This window comes from Microtus oregoni, unplaced genomic scaffold (genome assembly GCF_018167655.1).
Source record: "Microtus oregoni isolate MIOR12 unplaced genomic scaffold, Mior012 000029F_ref0000214, whole genome shotgun sequence".
In the NCBI taxonomy this organism is placed as follows: domain Eukaryota; kingdom Metazoa; phylum Chordata; class Mammalia; order Rodentia; family Cricetidae; genus Microtus; species Microtus oregoni.
In genome coordinates, this window is record NW_024543088.1 from 7,432,844 (window position 1) to 7,460,487 (window position 27,644).

Consider the following 27,644-nt stretch of genomic DNA (forward strand, 5'->3'; position numbering starts at 1 on the left):
TCTTACTTCTCCTTCTTTACCACAGCAGCACTCTGTTTGTTCATAAAACATTTTCATTCCAGTTTTGGAAAATGCTTTGCTCTTTAATTCCAATAAGTTCTCAACTTCTTAGTCTCTACAAGACCCTATTTAGAAAAAAAAGCTAATAACCACATTTACAGGATTAGGGCTTCAAAGTCCACCTGACAGACCTCCTCAGCCCTAGCTTCCAAGGACCATGCTTTCGTTGAGAAAGTCCAAAGATCAGGAAAAAAAAATCCAGGCTGACCATGGGCTGGCTACACTTTACAGGGACTGTCAGAAGTAGACAGATTAGGTTAGGCTATAACAAAGCTCTTTGATTCAATAACACCAGCCTCTCCAATTGCCTGCCCTTCTCATGGTCTCCTAATGGGCATAGTACTCAAAGCGAGAAGTGCCAGCCATTCACAAACATGTACATCATAACTGGTGGCTCCAGACCAAGGGATTTGTCTTTTGGTTGCTGATTGAAGCACCATAGCATGATCTACATCATGTTCTATCCCATGGCTATGTGCCTCACTATCTGTATGTGTGTGCATGTGCATGTGTTTTCCAACTTATGGTGCCTCTACTTAGCCCAGACTGATCTCTGACTTGCCTCTGCTCTTTCTTCCGTTTACTAATTCAGGCTTTGGACCATTATATTCTTCCCAGGCATGATTTTTTTCTATATATCTGAGGACTCATCTGGGCTCATGTGGCTCCAGCCAGAACTGTCAAATTGAATCTCATCTTCACAGCTTCAGTGAGCTCTGCTGATTCACCAATTTTTTATCACTACCTGTATGACTTCCCTTTGTTTGGAACCAACCAGTCTCTAAAAGTCTGAGGATCTTCCCCAGATGCTCTTCACTTCAGATGACTCATCCCTCCCAATCCCCATCATCCTGACCTGTTACGGGAATCATTATCAGAATCATTATCAGAATCATTAATTTCTCATCTTACTCAATATGGATTTTAACGAAGGGAAGAGCCATTCCTGCACAGTACTTCGAAAGTAAGCCTTCAACTCCACACAGATAATGTTTCTCATGAAGTGGGCAGCTAGACCTCTGGCTTTGAATGGAGGATGTGCCTAAGAGCTTCCTTTCTGACGTCAGAGAGGCTCCTGATATGGCACCTTGGTTTCAGGTCATATTTGGAGTGAGGAAATTAGCCAGAGAGGAAAGGGCTGTACCGTGGGAAGCAGCAGACCCCTCCCTGGGCATTCTATTGTATCCTGGAGAGCCCTGGCCTTCTATGTGATGTCACCAGTGCGGTGGCAACACCAATTGCTGCTGGGGCATCTGTTCATTGCTTACAGGTTTTGGTTATAGCCATATTGACAAGGCTGAGCAGGCTTCTTGAGAGACAGAAAGGAGAGCATCACGAAACTAGAGCGAGGCAGGAGTAAGCAGGCCTTTAACCTCAGTGTTACACATCAAGATATAAATGGTTCTGGGCAAAACACAGTGAGTCCTGTATAGGGAGTGGGGAACTACTTGATGATGGAAGGCTTCAACTTGGTTTTACATGGTGGGACACTGGATCTTGGAGCTTCGGGGAGGTAATGGATCTATCTTGCTTCTCTTCATTCCTGAAGAGTAGACCTGGAGTCTAGGGTTTCTGAAGGTTAGTTTGGCCGAGAGCCAGTAATGGTCAACCTTGCAGATGCTGTGCTAGTGGTTCTCTGCATTGACTCTGAGTGGGAAGGAAGGAGAGAGGGATGAATGAGGTTTCAGTTTCACTGTACTTAGCACACTGGATTTCTTTTGGTTGTGCGTCACTAATAACAGGGAGAGTAAAGTCCCCTGGCCAAAGCTGGAGAATCTCACATTTTACCTCAGAGCCACTTGCAGGGCAGGAGCCATCAAGTATTGCTAAGGCTTCTGAATTCCTGCCTTTCAATAGCCCATCATCTTTAATTTGAGTGTAGGAATGGGCCATCACTCCCTCTGTAAGTGTCTGTTCTTAGTGTGTGAGGGCTCACCTGTAGATGCCCTGTTCTTAGGTGTCTCCAGCCTGTCCTGTCACTGGGTGATCTCACCTTTGCAAACGCCATGAGTGATGGAATGTATTCTGCTGAAGTTGGGGGATATTTTCATCATTACCCATGTGACTCATCTTTGATGTGATGGGACACCCATAATCCCCATCACCCCCACACATTGTAACAGCCCTGTGGATCTTTTCTGAGGTGCTCATTCACTTCATGTAACTGAACGTCCTTCCACATCAATATGAGCTAATTTCTTAGTATCTTTCACTTCTCATCTTATTAATTAGAGATCTTCAGAGGGGAAGAGCCTTTCCTTGGGAATGTTTGGAAAATGAGTCTTGACCTCCATACATGGTGAAGCATTAAATTAGAATGAATGAGAGTCTAACTAATCAGAAATCTCGGATTGGAAGAAGGAGGTGCTGAAGAGCTTCCCCTGTATCTCAGGGAAGGCATTTGGAAAAGCCAGCTTGGCTTTTGGTGAACTGGGGAAGATACAGTTATGAGATAAGTGATGGCAGTTGGCAGTGACCCTAACAGTCCATTCTCTGGACATTCTATTGCATCCTGGAGAGTCATTGACCTCTTTGGTGAAATCATCAGTGTTATTTCCTTGGGGCACTCATTAAGTACTTATAGGGTTCACCAGAAGACACATAGGTAAGATTGAGCACACTGAATGGCAGAGAAATCTGACTTTTGAAGAGGGAGTTGGGGCTTGAACTGGAAGAGATGGTTCTCTGCAGTTTCTGGGTTAATAAAGTGCAATGCAATGGTGAAGGATTGGTGATGGTTAGTTTGGCAGAGAGCCAGGAGTTGACAAGGCTACAGCTGCTGTTCTGTGAGTTCCTTCATTTATTTGGAGTGGCAAAGAAGGCCAGCAGGAGGCAGAGACAATTAAGGTGTAAGAGTAGGATGTTGCTACAACTCATATCAGTAGATTCTTTAGGTTCTGTGAGTATCTCATGTGAAAATTCCCTTCTATGCACCAGGGTCTCAGACATTCAGTGACTTTTATTCCAGGCCACAGGTAAAATGGATTCGTCGTGCTAAGCACTAGAGACTCCAGAAACTTTCTGCATCACATCAGATATGAGTTGATACTTCCACAGCAGCATGGCTTGGTGACATATGCCTTCCAGGGCCAGTGGGGCTGCGGCAGGGCTGATGCACATAGCTCACCACAGTGAATGCAGACAGAGGCATGGCTTATGGGCTCCTAACTTAAGGATAGTTGTCCTGCTCCTTGGGGTCTTCACTGAGTTTCATGCAGTCACTCTTCCTCAGGCCTCTTCATGAACTCAACATGATCTCTCCTGGACCTGTGCCATACTACTGCATAAATTTACTTATGTTTATCTACCTGCAGGGAGTACCGGAAAGACAGCAACCCCAACCTCTGTCACTGAGCAGGAGCAGCAGATGAATGAGGTTGATACACTGACCCTGCAGCTTCAGATGATGACCCAAGAAAGGAATGAACTTCGTGGAATCCTGGCTAATTCTCCCAACAAGGACTTGAACAACAGGTAGTCCTTTTGTTCAGTTCCTTGGTGACTGTCTTGACCCTACTGAGTCAACCCCAGCATTCCTTAGGTCACTGACGACGTCACATCCAGGGTGCCCTCCTGTCCAAACTAAATATCCTGAGGGCATCTGAGAGGCATAGCTGAACCCTGGGTTGGAGTGATATTAGGACACAGGCTGTGTGATTCTCCCAAATAAAAAGCAGAGCGTGTGGCCTGGATCAGTCTGGGATGGGGCAATAGTTTTTGAGCTCTCAGCATACATTTCATGAGGCCTTGACAGGTGTTGGCTTGTGGACACTGCTAGGTGCTGTGAGTTTATGGTGAGTCTTTGTGCTTAATCAGCAGGTGCTTGAGTACTGGCTGCTCCTGGGAGCAGCTGCAGGGGCCTAGTCATCTTGGTCCATCTCAGTGTGTGACTTAAAGTCTGAACTTCATCACTGCTCCTCTCTTGTCTGGATTCTTATATTCTGAGACAATTCCACCTCCCTACATTTATTTGGAATCCTTCATCTGTGTCTGTGTGTTAGTTTGTGTGTGTGTTTTTGTGTGTGTGTTTGTGAGTGTATGTGTGTATCTGTGTGTGTTTTAGTGTGTCTGAGTGTGAGTGAGTGTATGTGTGTGTTTTAGTGTACATGTGCGCACACGTATGTCTGTGTGTGTTTTAGTGTATGTGTGTGAGTTGTGTGTGTGAATGTCTGTGTGTACATCTGAAAGTGGAAGGTCTGTGACAGAGCTTGTGGTTCTTTCTGTGTCACAGTTTCCGGGTGATGCCAGCACTAAAGTCAGGGAACTCCACTCTGAGCAGCAATGCTCCTGGCACATGTGCTCACCTTGGCAGCCCATTGGAACACACTGGACTCTTAAAAATCTATCCTTAAATCTGTTCTCCTCCCTGAAAATACTGATTTTGTGCTTCACACACCCATGATTCATACAATGGGAATCTGGGGTCAAAAATATTCGTTCTGAAGACAGGAACAACATATTATAAATTTCTGGTGGAACCAGACATGTGACACAGGCTCCTGAGGACTTAACTATTCTATTCCTCCAGGCAGGCCCATTGATGGAACTGGTGCAGCCCCTGCCCACTCTCTTTGCACCCCTGACTGCAGGTCTGGGGCCAGGTCAGCAAGTTTAACAAGCACCAGGTTGTCCTAGTTGATAGATATCAGAATGTGACATTGACTGGGCTGGGGTGTTTAGGGCACAGCCTGAATTCATAGGATCATTAAGTCCAGGGATCACGGGGTTCTTTGCTCCTGGGCCATGTCCTACCACAGGCTGAATTTTGAGCTGGAGATGGTGAATATAAAGCATAAGAAAGTAATGTTGGACCTACAGAAACTCCCCAAGGAGATTAGAGAGGCTTTGTATAAGTGCAAGGAGCTGACTGAGGAAACGGTCTCCTACAGGGGAGTGGGTGACTTCACTGGGACTCCCCATTCATTGGGAGTGACTTTTTGCCATGCTTTTATAGTGAACCAAAGTGAGGACCTTCGTTCTAGCCTATCTCCCCATAACAAGCAGCTTGTCTTATGCTCCTGACTTGTGCCTCTTGGACCAGTTTTGCTAAGAGTGAAGTATCTGTAACCCCATCCCACATTGTCCTGCCAGGATCAGGACCCTGTAGATAGAAAACATATTTTCATCATGATGGGTGTGTCAGGCATCTGTGGGTCTCTGGGAACTCTGGTAGGGGTTTATGGAGGTAATTTTATGGGACCTATAGATGGAATGTATGTCTCTTGTGTCCTCTGTCCTCCCTTAGAGAATATTTGCCTTCTACCTCTCAACTTCATAATGCTTTCCCAACCATGAACAGTTAAGTACATGTGGTAGGAGGCAAACCCTGCTCTCAGAAGTACATGGGACCCTTTTTGTTTCAGGGATTTCAGATGTAGTCTGAGTCTTTCTGGAATTTGGCCCTTCTCTGGCTTTTACCAGCTACTATATTATGCTGACATGGTTACTGTGAGCTCTCGTCTGGGGCTGCCTGGAACAAGGAACTTGCATGATGTGGGAGTGGTAGATGTTGGCTGGATGGCACTCATGATGTTCTTGTGATGGTTCAGCATCCTCCACAACCAGCTCCTGAGTGAACAAACTCAGTTGAAGGAAAAAGTGAGCATGTTGAGAGAGGAGAACCGAGAGCTATGGAAAGAGCAGATTTCACTGCAAGAGTCCTGTGAGAAGGTGAAGAATCTCTGTGATGAGGCCTATGAGAAGATCTATGAGCTATATGCTGAGGAGAAGCAGGTAGGCTGCATCAGTGGGGGCAGGCTGTCCACCATATGTAATATTCTACACACGCACACACACATACACACACACACACACACACACACACACACACACACACACACGTGATCATCCACCTACTTATCCAGCAGCTCACTAACATCCCATCCAGTTGTTGATTTCTGTGATCATTCACAAGTCTTTTTGGGGATTTAGCATTTGTAATATCAATGGTAAGGTTCAAATTTGAAAGAGAATATCCCTGTATAAATGCCACAAGAGTGGTTCTCTTTGTCATCCTTTTTATCTTTTCTCATATATTGCATCTCAACATCAGTTCCCCTTCCTTCCCTCCTCCCTGTTCTTCACTGCCTGTTCCCCCTCTCCCAGGTCCAGTCCTCCTTAATTTCCCTTCAGAAAATAGCAGGTCTCCCTTGGTTATTTGATCTAATTTTTAAAATGACAATAATCCCCGGACTTTGCTCATGTTTTTTACGCATTCTAACAATGAGATACATCACCAGATCCTTTTAAAGTCTTGCAATATGATCACATTACATTCCACATATTAGCTTTGAAATCACAGTGTAGTTCAGTCCAGACTTTAATGTTCAATCCTTCTGTCTCAGTCTCTGAGTAGCTAGGATTAAGGGTTTGCATCACAAACTCAAACCGAGGCTAAATACTTAAATTAAAATTGAAGGTTAATCCACATGTCAGAGGTCATTGGATTACAAGTGTGTGTTTTTAAGACTTGGGTGCTAAATTATAGTCATCTCAAAAGCATTAGTGAAAATATAATTTAAGATGCATTATCATTAGTAGACAGGTAGCTTTAAAACGAATAGAATAATGGTAGCTTTCGTCATTTAACCATTCAAGAGTCTATGTTGGGAGTCACATAAATGCCAGGAAGTAAGCTATACCTGGAGCAAACAGATAAGACATCTGTCCTGAAGGAACTGATGAAGTTATTATCTTTAATCCATCTTTTACATTATACCTAGATTCTGCTCAGTGCAATCCTCCAGCTCTCGCTGTGTTTGAGACTCCAATAACAGAGGATTTTCCTTTGGGAGGCAGAATCCAACCCTTCCTATTGATCTGTCCACAAAATTCAGTCTCCACAGAAAAGGAAATTTTACCTCCTGCCCATTAGCCACACCCTCCAATTCCCAGCTATACATGAAAATGATTATATTCCATTGAATCATAGGGATTCCTGCTTCTTGTTATTATTTTAGAGGAAGTAAATTTTAAGCTTCCCCTTGGGTAGAGACTACATAATTAATAATACTATTTTAAATTGCTCTTATAACACTTTGACAATACACATTTTATTATTGAGTAAACATTTCATTTCCTTGTTTATTGAAAATAGATTATTCTTACATAAAATAGATCTCATTCATGGTTTCCCTCCCTCCACTCTTTCTGGCTCCCATAAACATCTGATTTTTGCCAGATCTGCTACCCCTTGGTTCCTTTTCAGAAAGAACAGATAAGCATGAAAGAACAAGACAAGATAAAAACTCTGATACAGAGATGGACAAAGCATTCCAAGAAGAGGAAATGTGTCCCAAGTGTAGGCAAAAGGTTCAGAGACACACCCACTCCCACTATTAGGAGTCTCACCAAAACACCAACACATATGCAGAAAACATGGTGCAGACCCATGCAGGCCCCATGCTTGCTGCACCAATCTCTGTGAGCCTATGTGAACCCTGTTTACTTGAGTGAGTGGGCGATGTTCTAGTGTCCTCCACCCCGTCATTCACTCTGACTCCTAAAATTTCCCCTCCCTATTTCTTCTGAAGGTTTTCCTGAGCTCCTATGGGTGGGACTGATAGAAAGTTCCAATTTTGAGACTCTCTTTCATATTGTGTCTGTCTGTGGGTCTATGCACTCATCTGCTGCTAGAGAAAAGCTCTCTGATGATGACCAGCAAGGCACCAAGCTATGAGTATAGCAGAACATTATGAGGAATAATAGGAATGATTTCATTGATTTTTTTTAAGTTTTGTTTTGTTCTACCCTATGTGTCTGGACTGTTTGGTTTTCAGTTTCTAGCCATCCAAAAATTGTAGGGCATGGACTGCCTCTCCATGCATGAGCCTCAAGTTAAGCCAGACATTGTATGGCCACTTTTGCAACTTCTGTTCAACAGTGCCCCAGCATAACTTGCAAGGAGGACAGATTGCAGGTCTAGGTTTTTGTGGCTGAGTTGATGTCATCTTTCTCTTTCTGTAACCTGCATAGTACCTTCCCAGGCCAAACAGAATAGAACATATGAGTGAAGGCTCCATGCAGGCAACAGCTTGACCTCTCTAGGTTCAATGATGTGTAGATGTTGTCCACAACAATGGGACCCCATTGTCAGTTTTCAGAGAGCAACACTCTGTCCTAGCATGAGCAAGAGGTATTTATGGATCTCCACAGAGTACCCTCCAGCCAAATATTCAACTGAATGCAATCCAGTCACAGCACTGAAAACTTTGCTTGGCTACAGAAGATGGTCAGTTCAGACTCCATATGTTCCACTACTAGGAGTCCCCACTAAAATCCCCCACATAGATTACAGGAAGATTTTATCTGTACTAACTTTCTATAGCAGCCTCTGGGAGCCCTCCAACTTCAACTGTCTCTTTGCACTCTTCCTCCATCTCTCCCCTCCCACATGATTCCTTTCCATCCTCTCCCCACCCAATGGAAGTTCACCTGCAAAATCTATTCTATTTTCTCTTCAAAGGAAATTCTTGTCTTCCCTCTAGTGACCTTCGCTTTACCTAACTTATCTGGGTCATGGAGCGTAGCTGGATTATCAATTACTTAACAACTGATGCCCACATATTAGTGAATTTATATCATATGTGTCTTTATGGATCTCAGTTATCTCAGTCAGCTTGATTTTTTCTAGTTCCACCCATTTGCTTACAATAGCAATTGGATGTCATTTTTCAAACAGTCAACTAATATTTCCTTCTGTAAATGTACTGCCTGTTTTTTATCCATTCTTCCATTGAGGGACATGAATGTTGTTTCCAGTTTCTGGTAATTATGAATAATGCCACTGTGAAGATATTTGAGCAAGTGTTCTTGTGGCAGGAGAGAGCATCCTTTGTATATGTCCAAGAATGGTGTATCTAGGTTTTACAGTAAATCAGTTCCAAATTTTCTGAGGAACTACCGTATTGATTCCATAGAGGCTGGACAAGTTTGGACTCCACCAGAAATGGAGGAGTGCTCCCTTTGCTACAAACCCACACCACCATGAGCTGTCATTCATGCCATTGACCTTAGCCATTCTGACAGGTTTAAGATGGAATCTCAAAGGAGTTTTTGGTTCAAATTTCCCTGATAGCTAAGAATATAGAACATTTCTTTAAGTGTTTCTCAGCTGTTTGTGATTCTTCTTCGGAGAATTTTCTGTTAGATCTATGTCACATTTCTTACTTGAATGATTTGATTTGTTGATTATTTGTTTGTCGAATGCCTTATATATTTTGGATATTAGCCTCTGTCAGATATGGAGTTGATGAAAATCTTTTTCTATTCTGTAGGCCTCCATTTTCTCCTACTAATGGTGTCCTTTGCCTTACAGAAGCTTGTCAGTTTCATGAGGTCTTTTATTAATTGTTGATCTTAGTGCCTGAACTGCCAGTGTTCTCTTCAGAAAGTCATCTCCTTTGCTTTTGTGTTCAGGGCTATTCCCTAAATTCTCTCCCATCAGGTTCAATGTGTCTGGTTTTATGATGAGGTCTTTCATCCACTTGGACTTGAGCTTTGTACAGTGCAAATAATATCTATATATTTGCATTCTTCAATGTGTGTATGCTCAGTTTGACCAGCACCATTTGTTGAAGATGTTTTTCTTTTCCAATCTGTCCCTCTGGCTTCTTTATAATAATCAGAAGTCCATAGGTGTGAGGATTCATGTCTGGGCCTTTAATTAGATTTCATTGATCAATGTATCTGCTTTATGCCAATACCTTGTAGTTTTTATTATTTATCTGTGTAGTACAGCTTGAAATCAGAGATTGTAATACCTCCAGCAGTTCTATTACTGTTGTGGATTGATTAAATTAGCCTATGTTTTTCGGTTTTCCATATAAAGTTGAGAAATGCCCTTTCAAGGTCTGTAAAGAATTGTGTTGAAATTTTGGGGATTGTGTTGATTTTGACATTTTATATTGTTTTTGGATATTGTGAAGAAAGTGGTTTCTCTCATTTTTTTCTCAGTCCATTTATCATTCATATATATGTGGGCTAATACTTTTTTGAGATAATCTTGTATCCAGCCACTTTACTGAAGGTGTTTCTTGACTGTAGGAGACCTCTGGTAAAACTTTTAGGGTCATTTATATATACAATCTTATCATCTTTAAGTAATGATACTTTGTCCAATTTATATCCCCATAATCTGCTTCAGTTGTTTTATTGCACTAACCATATCTTTAAGCTCTATTGTGAATAGATATGGATAAAGTGGACAGCCTTGCCTTGTTTCTAATTTTACTAGAATTACTTTGAATTTCTCTACATTTAATTTGATGTTGGCTATAAGCTTGCCCAGTCAGTTGTCTTTGTTATGTTATAGTCTGTCCTTGTATCCATAATATCTCCATAACTCTCATCATGAAAGGGTATTGGATTTTTTCAATGACTTTTTGTCTCTAGTAAGATAATCATAATGTTTTTCCTTCAGTTTATATGGTACATTACATTTACTAATTTTCATATGTTGAACTATATTGCAAGGAGAGGGCCTGCTTATTCTTCCTGGCCACCCGGCTAGCTTAGTCCTGAAATAACCACACAGAAACCGTATCAATTAAATCATTGCTTGGTCTATAAGTTCTAGCTTCTTATTGGCTAAGTCCTACATTAATTTAACCCATTCCCATTAATCTGTGTATCTCCATGTGGCTGTGGCTCACCAACAAGATTCTAACAGGCAGTTGTCTTAGTCAGGGGATCCATGGCATCTCTCTGACTCTGCTTTCTTCCTCCCAGAATTCAGTTCCATCTTCCCCACCTACTTAATTTCTGCCCTATCAGGCCAAGCAGTTTCTTTATTGATTAACCAATGAAAGCAACACATAAACAGAAGGACCTTTCAAATGAGAACTATACCTACATCTCTAGGTTAAAGCCTGCTTGACCATAATAGATGATATTTTTGACATATTCTTGGATTTGGTTTGAAAGTATTTTTTGAGTGCTTTTGCATCTATGTCCATGAGGGAAATAGGTTTATAAGTCAAGTCTCTTTGTTGAGTCTTTCTGTGGTTTGAGTATCAAGGTAACTGTGGCCTCATAAAGTGAATTGGGCAATATTTCTTCTGTTTTTTTTTTTCTTTTTTTTATTTTGTGAAGTAATTTGAGGAGTGCTGCAATTAAGTCTTCTTTTAAAGTCTGGTAAAATTCTGTGCTATAGTCATTTGGCCCTAGGTTTTTCTTTTTTTCCCTTGGGAGACTTTTAATGATGCCTTCTATTTCACTGGGGGATATAAGTCTGATTTTTATTTAACTTCGGTAAGTGGTACCTATTGATAAAATTATTCATTTCTTTTAGATTTTGCAGTTTGATGAAGTACATGATTTAAAGTATGTCCTTGTGATTCTCTAGATTTTCTCAGTTTCTGTTGTTACATCTCCTTTTGGTTTCTGATTTTTTTTAATTTATATATATTCTGCCCATCTTTCTTTAGTTTGGATAAGTTTTTATCTATTTTATTGATTTTCTCTAAAAACCAATTCATTGTTTCATTGATAATCTTTGTTTTGTTCTCTTCATCTCTATGTTATTGATTTCAGTTTGATTACTTCTTCTCGTCTACTCCTCTTAGACATACTTACTTCTTTTGTTCAATGCCTTTGAGGTTCTCTATTAAGTTGTTACTATAATATCTCTCCATTTTTTTTACTGTAGGCACTTAATGCTATGTATTTCCCCTTAGGACTACCTTCCTTGTATCCCATAAGTTTGGGGATATTATGTATTCATTTTCATTGAATTCTAGAAAGTGTTTAAATTCTTTATTTTTGTTCCACTGTTCATTCAATATAGAGATCTTCACTTTCCATTAATTTATATGCTTTCTTTTCTTTCTGTTGTTAATATACAGCTCTAATTCATGGTGGTCTGGTGGGTACAGGGTATGATTTCAAATTTCTTATGTCTGTTGAGACTTGCTTTTGGTTTGAGTATGTGATCAGTTTTGGAGAAAGTTTCGTGGAATGCTGTTCAGAAGTTACACTCTTATGACTTTGGTTAGAGTTTTCTATAAATATCTGTTATGCTTATTTGGTTTAAACTTCAGTTATTCCAAAATTTATTAATTTCGTCTGCATGACCTGCACACTGGTGAGACTGGAGTACTTAAGTTCCCAAATAGCACCGTGTGGAGGTCAATATACGTTTTAAGCTATAGTATGTCTCTTATTACAAAAGTACTTAGGGCATAGATGTTAAGAATTGAAATGTTGGCCAAACAGCAGTGGCGCACGCCTTTAATCCCACCACTCGGGAAACAGAGGCAGGCAGAGCTCTGAGTTGAAGGCCAACCTGGTCTACAAGAGCTAGTTCCAGGACAGGCTCCACACCTACAGGGAAACCCTGTCCCCCAAAAAAAGAAAAGAAAAGAAAAAAAATGAATTGAAATCTTTGTGATGTGCCTTTCCTATCTCTTTGATTATTTTTGGTTTGAGGCCAATTTTGTTAGGTATTGAAGAGGCTACATTATAGAGAGATGGCGAATGATTAATTCCTGTAATTTTGTTGTATGTGTATATGCTTGTACATGTATGTCCAGGAGTGTGTATTCAGAAATATCTTTGTCTGTGTACATCTGAGTGTCCAACCCTTCAATAAGAACATAATCTTCCAATGAACAGAAACAGGAAAAATTGGAGGAAAGACTGCAATACCTGCTGAAGCAGAGGGATCTGGTCACCAAGCAAATAGTCTTGGCAGAAAAGCTGCAGAATCATTCGCTGTCTCTCAGATGAGGTAGGATCCCAGGCCCCGAAGAGGGAGTTATACCAAGTAGTTCCCCAGTACCTGAATCTCTGTCCTACTTGGGTTCCTGGACATTTGCATGACTTTTCAGTCACAGCCAGGGAAAGAACATCTGAGAGTATTGGGCTGGCTCAGTCAACAGAAATGTCTGCACAGAAGCAATATGTATTATCCTTAATCAAACTCAATTGTGTGTGCTTCTTCAATTCTGAGTGCTCTCATGTGTTCTGAGTGCATTGACCCTGCCTATGGTAGTCCCAGACCTAATAGAGGCAGTGTTAATTGTGGAAGACGGTGTCTCCTCCTGCCACTTTATTTCCCTCCAGGAGTATCACCTTTAGAGATAAAATCCTACACTTGGGCAGGTTTACGTGTGCACATTCTTATTGACTATGGGTTCTTTGAAGTTTGCATCTGTTTCCTATAAGAAGGTTTCTCTGGTATTACAATCAGATTTAGAATTTGACTGTTGAACACTAGGAAGTTTCTGTGCTGAAGGAATTAAAGGAGCCTTCAATGCAGTGTTGTGTATTCTCCCCTAGAGGGCTTCATGCAGTTAATTTCCCAGGGTGCTTACAGTTTCCTGGCATCTGTTCAAGGCCATGAGTACCTACTGAACTGTGATTCAGACATTGCTATGCTGCTGTTTTTTCAAAAGAATGTATCTGAACTATTGGAGAAGTGGACTGTTTTTATAGTTCACCACGGTGTATATTTTTCAGCTCAATTTCTAGTAGCTTTAAAAGTGGAGAAAAAAGAAAGTCAGGTGTTGTCTTATCCTTGAGGAAGCAAGGAGTGAATGAGCCCAGCTCAAATGTAATGCTTCATTGTGCAGTTGAGTAGAGCTGGTGGGAGCTCAAACGCTGGCAGGGCAGGTCCCCAACAGACCTGTGTGCCAGCTGGCTTCCTCCCCTAGGTTTGAAAACCTCCAGCATGATCTGGAAGAGGCCACAGTCAAGGATGAGAGCTTCCTGCAGATGGACCTGCTGCAGCAGGAGCCCTGAGTGTGCCAGGCCAATGAGCCACCATTGAGTCCTGTCCCCCGCAACCTTGGCATTCCTGGGGTGGGTTTTCTTCCTTGACGTTTGTTTCCCATGTGTGGACAGGGCCTGGTTTTGTCTAGGCTGTGGTCCAGTGAGGCTTCCTATGGGTCTGATTGTCTTTCCTTCTCTGACAGCTCCGCTTTGGAGAACTGAGGAGGCTGAAGGAAGCTCCACACATTCTCCACTCTAGCAGCAATACTTGCTGAAAAGCCGACCTCCCCTCATAGCTGTGAACTAACTAGTGAGGAAAATCTTTACCTACTGCAGGGGATCCATACCCAATCTGATTCAAGTTCTGTTGGTGCACTTTCCTGGAAAAAGAAAATCGTCAGAAAGAAGCCTGAGATTCAGAGGACCCACCAAAAAATTACTCTAAAACCCAACATCAGTCAGCGGATGGACCCTGAGTGGTGCGCAGCAGCATGGGTAGGATATGTTGCTGAACAATCCTACCTTGGCCAGTTTATTCTTCATGTCTTTAGTAACCCAGCTGAGCCCTCCATATGTGGTGAGGAATCTCACGAGAAAGACTGGACTGATACCGTGCTGTAATCTGTACACACCACAGGGAAAAGAACAGGATTCCCTCTCCTGTGTGTGCTGAGGGAGACTCCATGTCACAAGAAAAGGTTGCTGAAGATAACGCACTGCAGAGACTACAGCATCGCTCACCTGGGTTAATCATTGATCATCCATAAAGAAAGTGTGTGCGATCATGAATTATAGGCTCAATGTTCTTTATTTATGGCTAGAAACCAATTATGAGTGAGTACATCCCATGTTCCTCTTTTTGAGTCTGGCTTACCTCACTCAGGATAGTGTTTTCTATTTCCATCCATTTGCATGCAAAATTCAAGAAGTCATTGTTTTAACTGCTGAGTAGTACTCTAATATGTATATATTTCATACTTTCTTCATCCATTCTTCCATTGAAGGTCATCTATGTTGTTTCCAGGTTCTGGCTATTACAAACAATGTTGCTATGAACATAGTTGACCATATACTTTTGTTGTATGATAGGGCATCTCTTGGGTATATTGCCAAGAGTGGTATTGCTGGGTCCAGGAATAGGTTGATCCCGAATTTCCTGAAAAACTGCCCCACTGCTTTCCAAAGTGGTTGCACAAGTTTGCATTCCCAACAGCAATGAATGAGTGTACCCCTTTCTCCACAACCTCTCCAGCAAAGGCTATCATTGGTGTTTGAGCCTATAATTTGTGATCCTAGAGAAGCTAAATAAGAAGGTGAACCCAAAGAAAAATATATAGTCATCCTCCTGAATATTAACCTTCATCAGGCTATGAAAGGAGACAGAGACAGAGACCCACATTGGAGCACCGGACTGAAACCCCAAGGTCCAAATCAAGAGCAGAAGGAGACAGAGCTCGGGCAAGGAACTCGGGACCACGAGGGGTCACCCACACACTGAGACAATGGGGATGTTCTATCGGGAACTCACCAAGGCCAGCAGGACTGGGTCTGAAAAAGCATGGGATAAAACTGTACTCGCTGAACATAGCGGACAATGAGGACTACTGAGAACTCAAGAACAATGGCACTGGGTTTTGATCCTACTGCACGTACTGGCTTTGTGGGAGCCTAGGCAGTTTGGATGCTCACCTTACTAGACCTGGAAGGAAGGGGAAAGTCCTTGGACTCCCCACAGGGCAGGGAACCCTGACTGCTCTTTAGGCTGATGAGGGAGGGGGAGTTGATTGGAGGAGGGGGAGGGAAATGGGAGGCAGTGGCAGAGAGGAGACAGAAATCTTTAATAAATAAATAATTAAAAAGAAAGTCATCAGCTAAAGAGAAAGAAAAAAGTGTGTGTGGATTCTCCAGTTTCACAGCCTGGACTGGCATGTCCGTCCTGAGAAAGTTCATAGAGGAGGTCTCATCACCTTTGGTATCCTTAGGGAGCCAGATGCTCTCAATTGAGTTTCTGATTTAGAGCAAAAGAATATTTTTAGCTTAATTTGAGATGGAGGTTCTGGTTTTGGTTTCACTTTCATTTGCTTGGGTAATTGTTCTTTGCTTTTGTTTAAATTTTGTTAGTTTTCGATAATTATCTTTTTTTTGTTTTAATAGTTGGTTAAGGCTCTACACTGTATATACTGACTACCCTTCCTAAACCCCTATTGAGTAAAATGACTATTTTTATGAATAAAAAGCAATTTTCAACTTCTCAATTTTACCACCCTTCTTGAGTCAGGTGTGGGGTTGCTCTCCTGTGACTCCAGAACTCACAGGCAGAGATTTATTTCTCCATATTCCAGGAGCCTTAGCTATATAGTGAGTTTGCATCCAGGCAGATCTACACAGGGGGGCAGAACCTTGAATGTGGATTGCCTGGCCTACTCCTGTTTTTATTTTTTATTTTTTTAAGATTTATTTATTTATTTACTGTGTATACAACATTCTGCCTCCATGTACGCCCACACGCTAGAAGAGGGTGCCAGTTCTCCTTACAGATAGTTGTGAGCCACCATGTGGTTGCTGGGAATTGAACTCCTGACCTCTGGAAGAGCAGCCAGTGCTCTTAACCACTGAGCCAACTCTCCAGCCCCTACTCCTGTTTTTATGACCTTGACTTTATATTAACAGCCAGATTTGAGAGAATGTAATGAAGAAGGGCTCTGGAAAGAAAGGAGCTCCCCGTTCTGCACTACATTATTTCTATCCCGGTGTCCCTTCACAATTGCTCATTGTGATACTGGGATAGCAAACCAGTGAATGTGACCTTTGAAATGCATGAGCAAAGTGTGCCCGCAGCAGAGGGGAACTGCTGAGCTGCAAGTTTGTATTCTGGAGATGCCTTCCAACCTCTCACTCCAAACCATGCGTGATACATTGGGAAGCTGTAGAATAAGGGCCTGCTCCAACACTGCTTACAGTAGGACTATTGGGAACAGAGTCAGAAGGATTCATTCAAAGCTCTGAAATTGGTTTATGTCACAAAACAGTTGATAAAATTCCATATGTCTATCTCATATAGGATATTCAGAACATCATTCCTTCTGCTATATCTGGTGATGGATGGAGACAGAAACAGAGACCCACACTGGAGCACTGGACTGAGCTCCCAAGGTCCCGATGAGGAGCAGAAGGAGGGAGAACATGAGCAAAGAAGTCGGGACCACGAGGGGAGCACCCACCCACTGAGACAGTGGAGCTGATCTATTGGGAGCTCACCAAGGCCAGCTGAACTGTGACTGAAAAAGCATGGGATAAAACTGGACTCTCTGAGCATGGCGAACAATGAGGGCTGATGAGAACCCAAGGACAATGGCACGGGGTTTTGAACCTACGTAATGTGCTGGCTTTGTGGGAGCCTAGCCAGTTTGGATGTTCACCTTCCTAGAAATGCACGGAGGGGGGAGGACCTAGGACTTACCACAGGGCAGGGAAATCTGACTGCTCTTTGGGCTGGAGAGGGAGGGGGAGAGGAGTGGGGGGAGGGGGAGAAGGGTGGGAGGAGGGGGAGGGAAATGGGAGGCTGGGAGGAGGAGGAAATTTGTTTTTTTTTCTTTTCTCAATAAAAAAAAGTTAAAAAAAAAAGAAGTGTGAGTTTGGCACTTGGAGAGATGGTTCAATAGTGGAGAGCACTTGGGTTTAGTTTCCAGAACCCATAAGGGGCTCATTTGAATGTAAAATTCCAGGAGACCCAATACCTTCTTCTGACCTCAGCACCAAGCATATGCACACATTCACACACCCACACTCACCCCACACACACCCACACTCACCCCCCACACACCCACACTCACCCCACACACACCCACACTCACCCCACACACACCCAAACTCACCCCCAAATACAGTTGCCACCAGTTAGAACCAAGTGTATGAAGATCGTTTGTCCTTAGACTGAGTCCCGCCCTTGCATCTACCAGATGATTCTACTTTTGTTTTTACTTCTTTTTTTTTGTTTGTTTGTTTTCATTGATCCTCTTGGCAACTTCTTCCATTTTTCACAAGCAGTACACAGTCACTGCAGGTGTCTACTGAGTGAGCAAATCTAGTGCAACCCAAAACAGCTGTGGAAGTCCTTGCCATAATGTTTACTGCCCATGAACTGAGAGCTGGAGTACTTGGTTCTGTAGATACTGCAGTCCTCTGTACTTTGGTGTGTCTTTGGCTTGTGAAAACAAAACATCTTTTCTTCTGGGCCATAGTTTCCATGTGCAGCAGATTCCACACAGTGTGGATTGAACTAATCCAACTCACTCTAAACACTCATCTGTCTACTGCAAATCCAGTAAGTTTGCTGTTTTTATAAGCTACCTAAGGTTTAAACAATCTCCAAATCTGCCCAAATAGTATAGACTAAAGTGGTGATGAATCAAAAACATTAAGAAAAAATAATGATAAAAATGATGTGCATGTGTATATAATGGTCATAAGTTTGTGACCATGTGCAACCCTTTTAATGATTTTAGCAAAAGAGATGACATTGGACAACAATGGATACATATGTTTGATGAAAAATTTGCCAACCTTTTCCAGTTCATAGTTCCTTTCATTCATTGTTTGCTCATTATGCAATTTATCTTAAGAGAACAAAAAAAATCCTCTATGGTTTTAACACTTTTATCATCTCCCTCTGTTTTTAGTCAGAAGCGCACATGGTATATGCTTGTGGTTACTTTACCATGATATCAACAATTTGGAAAATAGAAACAATGAAGATGATTGAAAATGAAATATGAATTTTTTCTCACTCCTATTTAAACATTAAAAATAATCAATTTCATGAGCTGTAGTCACTCATGCCTTTAATCCTAGGCCAGGAAGGCAGAGCCAGGAGACAATTTTTTATTTATTTATTTATTTTTTATTGAGAAAAGGAAGAAAAAAAAACAAGTTTCCACCTCCTCCCAGCCTCCCATTTCCCTCCCTCTCCTCCTACCCTTCTCCCCCTCCTCCCATCCTTCTGCCCCTCTTCTCACTCCTCTCCCCCACCCTCTCCAGTCCAAAGAGCAGTCAGGGTTCCCTGCCCTGTGGTAAGTCCTAGGTCCTCCCCCCTCTGTCCATATCTAGGAAGGTGAACATCCAAACTGGCTAGGCTCCCACAAAGACAGCACATTGCGTAGGATCAAAACCCCGTGCCATTGTCCTTGGCTTCTCATCAGCCCTCATTGTTCGCCATGTTCAGAGAGTCCAGTTTTAACCCATGCTTTTTCAGTCACAGTCCAGCTGGCCTTGGTGAGCTCCCAGTAGATCAGCTCCACTGTCCCAATGGGTGGGTGCACCCCTCGTGGTCCCGACTTCTTTGTTCATGTTCTCCCTCCTTCTGTTCCTCATTGGGACATTGGGAGCTCAGTCCAGTGCTTCAGTGTGGGTCTCTGTCTCTATCTCCATCCATCACCAGATGAAGGTTCTATGATGATATGCAAGATATTCGTCAGTATGGCTATAGGCTAGGGTCATTTCCGGTTCCCTATCCTCAGCTGCACAAGGAATTAACTGAGGAGCTCGACTTGGGCTCCTGGGAGCCACTCTAGGTTCAAGTCTCTTGCCAACCCTAAGGTGGCTCCCTTAACTAAGAATTGTGCTTCCATGCTCCCCTATCCTACCTTCCTTTATCCCAATCCTCCTTTTTCCCCAAGTTCCCCCCATTCTCCCCTTCTCCCGTTTCTCTCCCCATCTCTCCTTACCCCCATCCCACCCCACCCCCAAGATCCCAATTTTCTCCCCGGCAATTAAGTCTTCTTCCCATAGCCAAGAGGACATCCTTTTATGATAAAAGTATTGGAGAGATTAGGGATACAAGGGTCATACCTAAATATAATATAAGCTATATACAGCAAGCCGACAGCTAACATCAAATTAAATGGAGAGAAACTCAAAGCCATCCCACTAAACTCAGGAACACGACAAGGCTGTCCACTCTCGTCATACCTCTTCAATATAGTGCTTGAAGTTCTAGCAATTGCAATAAGACAACATAAGGGGATCAAGTGGATTCGAATTGGAAAGGAAGAAGTGAAACTTTCATTATTTGCAGATGATATGATAGTGTACATAAGCGACCCCCAAAACTCCACCAAAGAACTTTTACAGCTGATAAACACCTTTAGTAATGTGGCAGGATACAAGATCAACTCCAAAAAATCAGCCGCCCTCTTATACACAAAGGATATGGAAGCAGAGAGGAAAATCAGAGAAGCTTCACCTTTCACGATAGCCACACACAACATAAAATATCTTGGGGTAACTCTAACCAAGGAAGTGAAATATCTATTTGACAAGAACTTTAAGGCATTGAAGAAAGAAATTGAGGAGTATACCAGAAAATGGAAGGACCTCCCTTGCTCTTGGATTGGGAGGATCAACATAGTAAAAATGGCAATTCTACCAAAGGCAATTTATAGATTCAATGCAATCCCCATCAAGGTCCCATCAAAATTCTTCACAGATCTTGAGAGGACAATAATCAACTTTATATGGAAAAACAAAAAACCCAGGATAGCCAAAACAATCCTATACAATAAAGGATTGTCTGGAGGCATTACCATCCCTGACTTCAAACTCTATTACAGAGCTACAGTGATGAAAACAGTGTGGTACTGGCATAAAAACAGAGAAGTCGACAAATGGAATCATATAGAAGACCCGAATTTTAACCCAGAAACCTATGAACACCTCATTTTTGATAAAGGAGCAAAAAGTATACAATGGAAGAAAGAAAGCATCTTCAACAAATGGTGCTGGCATAACTGGATGTCAACCTGTAGAAGAATGAAAATAGACCCATATCTATCACCGTGCACAAAACTCAAGTCCAAATGGATTAAAGACCTCAATATCAGTCAGAACACACTGAACCTGATAGAAGAGAAAGTGGGAAGTACCTTACAACAGATGGGCACAGGAGATCGCTTCCTATGTATAACCCCAACAGCACAGACATTAAGGGCAACATTGAATAAATGGGACCTACTAAAACTGAGAAGCTTCTGTAAAGCAAAGGACACTGTCACCAAGACAAAAAGGCAACCTACTGACTGGGAGAAGATCTTCACCAACCCCACAACAGACAAAGGTCTGATCTCCAAAATATATAGAGAACTCAGGAATCTAGACTTTAAAATGCTAATTAACCCAATTAAAAAATGGGGCACTGAACTGAACAGAGAATTCTCAGCAGAGGAAGTTCAAATGGCCAAAAGACACTTAAGGTCATGCTCAACCTCCTTAGCGATCAGGGAAATGCAAATCAAAACAACTTTGAGATATCATCTTACACCTGTCAGGATGGCTAAAATCAAAAACTCCAATGACAGCCTTTGCTGGAGAGGCTGTGGAAGAAGGGGTACCCTCATCCATTGCTGGTGGGAATGCAATCTTGTGCAACCACTTTGGAAATCGGTGTTTCGGTTTCTCAGGAAATTCGGGATCAACCTACCCCTGGACCCAGCAATACCACTCCTGGGAATATACCCAAGAGATGCCCTATCATATGACAGGAGCATTTGTTCAACCATGTTCATAGCAGTATTATTTGTAATAGCCACAACCTTGAAACAACCTAGATGCCCCTCAATGGAAGAATGGATGAAGAAAGTGTGGAAAATCTACACATTAGAGTACTATGCTGCGGTAAAAAACAATGACTTCTCGAATTTTGCATGCAAATGGATGGAAATAGAAAACACTATACTGAGTGAGGTAACCCAGACCCAAAAAGATGAATATGGGATGTACTCACTCATAATTGGTTTCTTGCCATAAATAAGAGTCACGGAGTCTACAATTGGTGATTCTAAAGAAGCTAAGTAAGAAGTTGAACCAAAGAGACAATTTTTTTTGTTTAATTTTTTTTAGTTGTTGAAAAAATAATTTCCGCCTCCTCCCTGTTTCCCATTTCCCTCCCCCTTTTCCCATGCCTCGTCCTCTCCCCCAAATCCCTTCCCCCTCTCCTCCTCCCCCCCCCACTCCATTCCCCCTCCCTCTCGAGAATCAAGAGCAGTCCAGATTCCCTACCCTGCGGGAAGTTCAAGGTCCTCCCACTTATATTCAGGACCAGGAAGGTGAGCATCCAAACAGGCTAGGCTTCCTTAAAGCCAGTTCATGTACTAGGATCGAAACCTAGTGCCAATGTTCTTGGCTTCTCATCAGCCGTCATTGTCCACCACGTTCAGAAAGTCCGGTTTCATCCCATGCTTATTCAGTCCCAGTCCCGCTGGCCTTGGTGAGCCCCCAATAGATCAGTTCCACTGTCACAGTGGGTGGGTGCCCCCCTCGTGGTCCTGACTTCCTTGTTCATGTTCCAGGAAACAATTTTTGAGGTCAAAACTAGCCTGGTCTACATAAAGTGTTCTAGACTAGTTAAGTCAACATAACATAAAATATTTGTTGCTCATTTAGCGTGTAAAAATAAAAACTCACAGTGTCTGTCTCAGTCCATGCTTTTACATTTAGCACACTGCCTTTACCAGGCAATGGAGTCTACTAAAGTCTCGTAATGATTTAGTTTGAGAAGTGTTGAACTGCAGAAATTTGACATCTTTTATTTCAGATCCATGATACATTTATGAGGTGTGTAAACCAATGCCCTTTTGGTTTACTAGATTTATACACATGTCTAATATCTAATTTTTTATTAGTAACATTTTGTATTTTTAGATTTATCACTTGTATATCAAACAATTTGGTCTCCTTTCTTCCAACCATAAGTTCTAAAATTAATATTATCTTTATTATCATTATCTTGGCAGAGTAGCTCTTGAAAACACCTCTGGATCCTTTAAAACAGGTTTCTTTTCATGCTGTAACTCTGATCTGCTGTGTTTTCTTTAGAAACAGGGTGCTCATCTTAAATGGTATTTTATAATTGTGAACAAAATGAACTAAACCCTTGATATAGTGTCTCTACTCAAAGGTATTTTACTATTTTTTCAGACATTTTAAACCAGGATAATGACTCACCTTTGCACAAATCAGTTCCATGTTTACGTGAAGCTTTGTTTCAGATCTCTGCTTAAAACAGCTTACATAAAGTAGGAGAAACTAAACTTTCAAGTGTTAGTGCCCAATGCTTGTTAAATAAGTATATACATTTAAATTAAAAAGTAACTTAATGAAAATTACAAGGTTAGGAAGTAAGTGAAGGACACTGATATGCAGTTGTTTTTGTGGTTTTTCTCATGTTTCTAGTAGAAACTTACTTGTGGTGATATTTTGTTTAAGATCTAACCAATAGAGCTTGTCTGAAGATCAGAGTGCTAAGCTAGCCACACTAGTCAGCCATACAGGCCATGCAGTGTTATCATTAATCCCAACAGCCACACTAGTTAGCCATAGAGGCTGAGAGATGGTTAATTTAATATGTAAGAGTTAGACAATAAGAAGCTACAGCTAATGGGCCAAGCATGCCGTATTTGTCCTAAAAATGCCACTTCTAAGAAGTGCTTACCATTTTAAGAAGCAGTCCTGATGAGAAAAAAATTACAGATACACAATAAAGACAAATTCAGAAGACCTCTACGTGGGTCACAGTGTTAATAAATGTATATAGGCTTGGGAGAGAGAATAAAAGTTTATAGAGTTATATAGGGAGGTAAATTATTTAAAATATAAAACAAAGACATTAAAGAGACAGAGTAAACTTATAGAAAAGCTAATAGAGTAAGAAAAATAAGCCATATAAAATGGAAAATGCACAGAGAGTCTGGATTATGTATTCTATCATGTTTTCTTTGAATTTTATGACTGCAGAGGGATATTCAGGGGGTTGCTAATTTATTTATTTATTTTTTAAAATATTTATTTATTTATTATGTATACAATGTTCTGTCTGTGTGTATGTCTGCAGGCCAGAAGAGGGCACCAGACCTCATTACAGATGGTTGTGAGCCACCATGTGGTTGATGGGAATTGAACTCAGGACCTTTGGAAGAGCAGGCAATGCTCTTAACCACTGAGCCATCTCTCCAGCCCCCATCACCAGGGGTTGCTAATTTAAATCAACATAAAGGTATCTTGACTTCAGAATTTGAGTCTCAGGATATGTTTCTTTGGAAAAGAGGTTCTGCTTTTGTTTCCAAAGAAGAAGAGAACCTATGGATTAATTCCAGACTAATGTGGTTTGATGGACCAAGACCCCCTATAAAGTTGCAGTGACTACCCCCCAAAATTACTTTGTGCAACAAAAATAAGGAAGCAGTTTAGAGAGAACTATGCCCAAATTCCCTAAATGATTGTTTATTAATGCTTGTTTACATTTAAAGTTGGATATACATTCTGATGAATCCTTTGCATTAGTATAGGTCTTGGCCCGTTGATACAAGTTTTAAGTCAATCTTATTTTATGTATATTTCTGCTCTGAGTTAAAATATTGTGATTGCATATTTCATTTAAAAATATAATGTATAATTAAGAAATATAGGTTAGTAGATAATCATCTATGGTAATCAAACTTATAGTCATTTTAGTTAGGGTTTCTAACTATACAGAGATTTATTTTAGTTAGATAAATATTCTTCAGATCTTTCAAAGACTAACAGAATGTGGCATTTAAAATGTTTTAAGTACGTAGGACTTTCATGTCCTGTCAGCACAAATCTACTTCAAAATGAAGATGGGCAATGAAGAGGCTCCTCATGGAGTTTGTTAGACAACTGGGCAGGAAACTACTCTTACCTGGACTGCTTGATTCTATGCTGTATGAACTGGACATGCAGGACCCACAGAGAAATGACTGCTGAACTTGCATAAAGGTGAGATGATCATTCAGGGTTCCTGCTTCATGAAAGAGTCTGCTAGACATTCTACAGGAAACAGAAAAAAAAGTGATTGACAAACTTGTCAATATAGGTGGAACTGTCTTTGAAATATCCTACTTCATAGAAAATTCTTCCAGATACTATGGGACTGTAGGCTGAAGATGGATACTCCAGTGTTTCAGAAGAACTTTGGGTGACAGTCCAGGCAGTGAGATGTCTCTGTTAATTATAGAGTTTTACAAGTTGCTTACAATACACTCCTGTTTACTTGGGTAATATTATATCTTTCTGGATCCTTGATGGAGTTGAAGAATACATAGTTATAATTATAGTTTTCCATTGTTATGATAAAAGATAAAGTATATATAAATATGTTACTATAATTCTTGCATGATAAAAGTTTTGTTATATGTAATTTTACTATGTTACAGTTAAAACCTTCCTTTTTTTGAAACAGAACAGGGGAGGTGATGTGGTATTCCCTTCGGTATGCTGTGAATACCATTGGTTAATAAAGAAACTGTCTTGGCTTATGATAGGGCAAAAGAGTAGAGCTAGGCAGGGAAAATTAAAATAAATGCTGGGTAAAGGAAGGCAGAGTATAAAGATGCCATGTAGATCTACCATAGTCAGACACCACAACTTTACTTGGTTAGTCACAACCACGTGGCAATACATAGATTTATAGAAATGGATTAAATTAATATGATTCATATGTAAGAGCAAGCCAATAAGAAGCTAGAGCTCAGAGGCCAAGCAGTAATTTGATTAATATTGTTGTTGTGTGATTATTTCGGGAGTATGTACTGCTGGGAAATGAACAAGCGACCTCCTACAATGAATAGTTATGAGAATCCTCACCTTGAAGGGACAAATTACCAAAACACTAAATGACAGTATATCTTTATTTATTGTTTATAAACATAAAGAAGGCTGACTTCCTAAGAGCCAATACATATATGATAAGTATAAGGAGACTTTTGATTAGAGTACAGAACTCTTATTTGTCAAGCATGTCCAGAAATAAGAAAAGCATTATATAAACAATCAAAATGAAGAAAGACAAAACACCTGTAAGGAATGTGGAAAGTCCTTAAAAAGATGTACATGCCTCAATAGGCATAAGAGATTTAATACCAAAGAGAAGGCATACGAACTCAAAGATTGTGGCAAGTCATTTACCCACCATGCAAATCTTGATGCTCACCAGAGAATCCTTACTAGTGAGAAACCTTACAGATGTCAATAATATGGCAAGACCTTTACCCAGTTCTCAAATCTTCACAGACATCACAGAATCCATACTGGTGAAAAACCTTACAGATATCAAGAATGTGGCAAGTACTTTACCTAGGTCTCAATTCTTAATACTCATCACAGAATCCATACTGTTGAGAAAATTTATGGTATCAATAATGTTACAAGCTCTTCCTATCACAGAAATCTACAAGATCACCAGAGAATCTATTCTGGTGAGAAGCCTTACAAATGTCAAGCATGTGGCAATTCCTTTACCATGGTCCCAACTCTTCAATCTCATCACAGAATTCATACCCATGAGAAAAATTACAGATGTCAAGAATGTGGCAAGAACTTTACCTGGTCTCAAATCATTAGACATCAGAGAATCCATATCGGTGGCAAGTCCTTTGCCAATATCTTAACTCTTCAAGGATTTATACTGGTAAGAAACTTTGCAGATATCAAACATGTGGCAAGTCTTTACCAATGTCTCAACTCTTCAATCTCACACAGAATTCATACCTGTGAGAAACCTTACAGATACCAAGAATGTGGCAACTTCTTTACCCATCATGAAATCTTCAAGATCACCATAGAATTCAGACCTTACAAATGTCAAGAATTTGGCAAGTCCTTTACCAAGGTCTAAACTCTTCAAACTCATCACAGAATTCATAGTGGTGAGAAACCTTACAGATGTCAGGAATGTGACAAGTCCTTTAACACATATTCAAACCTTAGAAGCCAGTAATGTGATGAGTACATTTTACAAAATACCTTAGTATAACTCAAATTACTTCTCTCTATAACCAATTTTCATACATTGACCAACTTATTACACAGGCTTACATGCTTCAAGTAATTTTCAAGGTTTAGTCAATACTTAGCTTTACAGGTGTTATAAATTACAAACATTGTATCTAGATTTGAAATTTATAGTCATTATACCTTTGTTGTTAATTGAATCATTTATGCATTATTGTTATGGCCATAATTATTTAAACATCAGCTTTTATGAATAAATAAATATTTCTAGTAGGATTGAAATAAGCAATAAGATTTCTTGACTGTATGTCAAGATAATATATTAAAGAACAGGCCAACCTCAAACTCTTTCAGATTTTGATGCATATTTTAGTTTCTTGTAATATTCATGCTATGTAACATGATTATATTCCATATAGATTCAATTTTCCTAAAATTATTTGTGATTTCATATAAATATCACCTTGTTTTAAACTTTATGTGTTTAAACAGGCAATAGTAATGTGTGTGGAAATGATTGAGAGAAAAGTTCACAGAAAGCTACTACATAGAAAGTTTCAAGGAAATTAGATGACCATAGGGACAGAAATGGAAAAAAATCCAATGTAAGAAAAAGCTCAGGGTAGGAGCAAATCACTGCAAGGTGCTAGAGTGAACCATGATTAACCTCAGCATTTCCAATCATGTGAGTGTCTGTGAACTCTGCCAATTTTCTCTTGACTTCTGAGGTCAGACTTGAGAGTTATGTGTGCACTTTGAATAGGCTTGAGGAGGCTGTGCCCTAGGTTCCTGAAAGATGACAAGGGAAGGAGAAAAACTAGCTGGCAATGAGACTCCCTTTTCTCTAGAGTGATGGCTTAGGGTTGTCATCCTGAGACTGAGAATCACAAGATTGTGTTTTGAGAATCAGGTAGGCCAAGTCTTACCTCTAAGTTCATTTCATGAACACCTTCCAGATTCCAAGGGTGGGCTGAGAGGAAGCATTGTGGATGGCAGTTGCTGTCCCCTGTCAACTGAATCTCAGGACATTAGGAGGAGAGTGAAGTGTCTTTGTATGCAAGATTGGTGAGATA

At 40.8% G+C, this 27,644-nt stretch overlaps 1 pseudogene; it reads left to right on the forward strand.

Moving 5' to 3' along the window:
- The window catches only part of LOC121464654, a 117,864-nt pseudogene extending 91,409 nt beyond the window's left edge, over nt 1-26,455 (forward strand).
- Nucleotides 26,456-27,644: the final 1,189 nt, after the last annotated feature.